Source organism: Alexandromys fortis, unplaced genomic scaffold (genome assembly GCF_014885135.2).
Source record: "Alexandromys fortis isolate MF-2015 unplaced genomic scaffold, M_Fortis_MF-2015_v1.1 scaffold_6, whole genome shotgun sequence".
Lineage (NCBI taxonomy): Eukaryota > Metazoa > Chordata > Mammalia > Rodentia > Cricetidae > Alexandromys > Alexandromys fortis.
This window is the reverse complement of record NW_026067902.1, coordinates 2,194,593-2,198,131: the sequence shown is the minus strand read 5'-3', so window position 1 is coordinate 2,198,131 and position 3,539 is coordinate 2,194,593. Positions and strand designations below refer to the sequence as shown.

The following is a 3,539-nucleotide window of genomic DNA, read 5'->3' as shown; positions in this document are numbered from 1 at the left end:
AACTTACACCAGAACATTCCAGACTCTTTGGGTATACGGATGCCAGATGTTGGGGTGAAGCTTCCAGCAGAATACCTACCACTCATCTCTTGATAGTCTCTTAAAATTTTCCATATCTGTTTTGATGGTTTGCGTAGAAGAAATGTTTTCATTTGTTTAATAGCAAATAGTCTAACCTGCACCTGGTAGTCATAAGTGAGCTATTTTCCTATTCATACTGAGGAGCAAGGGTGAGATCAGGTGGAATATGGGCTTCAGACGTTGAGGGAGTACTGCTATTGAATACTTCTATAAATAAAATAAAGTTAACAATGCCAGCTATTGAAGACTAGCATGTGAGTCCACTCTACCGTTATTATCACTGTTTACACCCCAGAGAAGAAACCACAAGATACAGTCTAACTTTAAATAGATCACCACAATAGTATTGTAGGTGGAACCAAATCAGGTTAAGCTGTTCATGGCATACATTATTAAAAGATTAAGTGAAAAGGGAAAGAAACTAAAGGTGAAGAAGAGAGAGGGGGAGGGAGGATGGAGCCTTTTAACTCTTCAAGATCAGTCCTTTTGTCGCTGTGAAATCATTCCCATAATTATGGTCACACCTTTCTGTATGCCTCATATGTCCATTTTGTTATGTTTTAAAAGGAGTATATAAGTCACTCTTAAAGCTTGTAGTCGAAATGACAAAAGTCCAGTCCAAAGTCAAAAGACCAACTACGAATCTTTTCAGTTACCTCACAAATAAGTGCACCGTCCCTTTGCACATTCATTTTCGGTATTCAGAAACTCAGGGAAAGCAGCCTACGTCTAGAGGAGCCTCGGTAAGTCAGGAGGGGTGCCTGCGGAGGACTAAGAGGTGAAGACATAGGCGTCCTACCCTTGGACTCCTTAGGGGGACTTCACACTCACACCGAAAACAAGAAGTGGAATATTGGAGCAGCAACGAGAGCGGCAATAGTAAAATGGAAAATGGGATATTGAGGAGGAATTTCTACCATTCAGAGCTTTCTGGAACCACTGCCAGATCTAGTGCCATAGCTACTGTAGTCATGGCAATGTGATCTTCTAGGACTCAGTGTTAGACACAGGATACTGACATTTCTAAGACTACTAGACATCTCTAGAAGTTTCAGTTAATTGAAGCTTAAAGGGTGATTCTGTGATTTTATATATTTTGGAAACTTTTGGGTAATGATTAATTACATACTAACTGACTTTAGTATACGTTTAACATGTTGCCATATACTGAATGAAAAGCGTGATAGTATGTGTCATGCAACGGAATACCATGACCAAAAAGCAAACTGGAGAGGTAAGCGTATATTTGACTCATACTTCCATATCGCTGTTCAGCATCAGTGGACGTCATGACAGGAACTCAAACAGGGCAGGAACCTGAAGGCACGAGCAGATGCAGAGGCCATGGAAGGGTGCTGCAAACTGCTTTGCTTCCTATTTCTTGCCCAGTGTGCTTTCTTACACAATTCTTTAGCTCAGAGATGACAGCACACACAGTGGGTTCGGCCCTCCCCCATCAATCAGTAATTAAGAAGATGCCTTATAGCTGTAGCTTAAGGAGGCATTTTCTCAACTGAAGTTGCCTCCTTTCAGATGGCTTTAGCTTCTGTCACATTAAGACTAACCAGCAGATTCGGGCTTTTTGTCCTTTGGGCTGTGCTGATCACATTCCTCCTCAGTCAGGGTTGCAGGCCAAGATCAGTCTGTAAGCAGCAAGTTCATCAGGACTGCATGAGCAGGCAGCCTTGTTTTCTGGCCTCAGACAATGAAAAAAAAGATACTAGCCAGAAGAGTATACATGTTTTCCCCAACCTATATGTTCTGAGAACTATCTGTGAATGGATTCTCTCTACATAGCAGACTGAAATTTAATCCTTGGGATAAATGAAACCAAGCAGAAATATTTTTTTTCTATTATTTTATTTACTTTGATTTTTTTGTAGAGATTCTGTTAACATATCCTATATTAGTCTCAAAATTATGATCCTCCTGCCTCTGACTGAAGAATTTTAGATCTATAGTTTTGAGTTGCCACACCAAGCTTATACTTTTCTCTTTATCTTTTGCTGTCTCTGTCCAAATTTGTACTGAGCCTATTATTTCTTCTTAGACTTGTCAAATATCAGATGCCATTAGTATTGGCAAGAGTTTTATCTCAATGTCTGCACAGCTCGTCCCCCTGGAGCAATACAGTGTGCACACTGCAGATTCTCAGAGATGTGCTGCTTAGTCACACACGATGCCGCGTAAATCCTGCAAGCATTTTAAACTCTACGGACACTTCCTGTCCCAACAATAATGTGAGAGCCAGGGAGCTGTCTTTAATCGTTAAATTGGTTTGCACACCAAGTAGTTCAAGACATCTGCTAAACCCGTATCTCAGGATCAGGGTCTCATATAGGACAGACCGGTGACTCTCTAAAAGAACTCTTTAACAAAGAGCTGTTTCCTTTAGATACTGAAATCACTTATAGCCATGGAGGAAACAAGAGGCTGTTGTTTTCAAAGAATAAGAAGACCTTACCTGGGGTCCTCAAGATAGAAATTTTACGACTTCCATGAGATAGGAACAACTCCAGATGTCAGAAACGTAGATTAAACCCTTTCTGAAGACTTGGAAATGTTATTGCACATTTCCGGCTGCTTATATATCTGGTGGGTTTTACACACTGTGTCTTTCAGCTGTGAGACAATGGATTGAGAAACAATAGAAGAGATCCTTCCAGTTCTGTACTGTGTGAGTCATCTTTACCATTGTAATTTCCAGACATGTCTAAGAAGAAGAGATACTCTGTACATATTTTTGGTACGGTATGGGAAGTAGTCTTGCCAAATGAAATAATCAGGAAAGAAGGATGGCAAGGGGTCTGTTGACCTTCCTTTTGTGGTTTAATTGCACTTGTAAGTCTTTGAGTCACTGTGAATGATCCTGGAAGGGCCTGTTGATTTGTAAGAACTATCAATATTATTCCCTAGAAGTGATGGGTGTGATAGAATTACTGAAGCCTTTCAACCATCAAGGAATTCACTTAAAAATATTAATACTACTTTATATTTGTAGCTCTAGAGGCTTGCTAGGTATTTCCTTCTTTAATTTATGTAACAGCCCAATAAAATGGGTGTAGTCCAAAGATGGCTGAAAGCCTCCACTAATTTCTTATTTTCTTTTACTTACATCTTTTTGCTACAGAGCTCCTAAATATTCTCACCTTCTGCGTATGAACTTCACAGCTTTGATTAAAGTTGCTTCTTTGTCATGGATAGCCTCAGCCCAAAATGTCTTTCCTTGCCACCTTGCTGTGTGTTATCCTTCAGTTATCTTGCCCAGGCTTGCCACATGGCTTTTAGTCAGGGTCTAATTGAAGGAATAGAAATGCAAAGTCACATGAATGACTATATCCTTACTTGCAAATCAATGCATTTCCATACCATAAAATAAGGGGCATAAAGGACAGCTTACATTTAATGACTGGGTAGAGACTCTGCCTATTGAAGAGGGGACCAACAAAGGACTCTCA

The 3,539-nt window shown here is 40.1% G+C and overlaps 1 non-coding gene across 1 annotated transcript; it reads left to right on the top strand.

Moving 5' to 3' along the window:
- Window positions 1-1,657: 1,657 nt before the first annotated feature.
- On the top strand, window positions 1,658-1,789 carry LOC126496865 (small Cajal body-specific RNA 20). Its single transcript, XR_007590471.1, has one exon. It is a non-coding gene; the product is annotated as a small Cajal body-specific RNA 20 (non-coding RNA).
- Window positions 1,790-3,539: the final 1,750 nt, after the last annotated feature.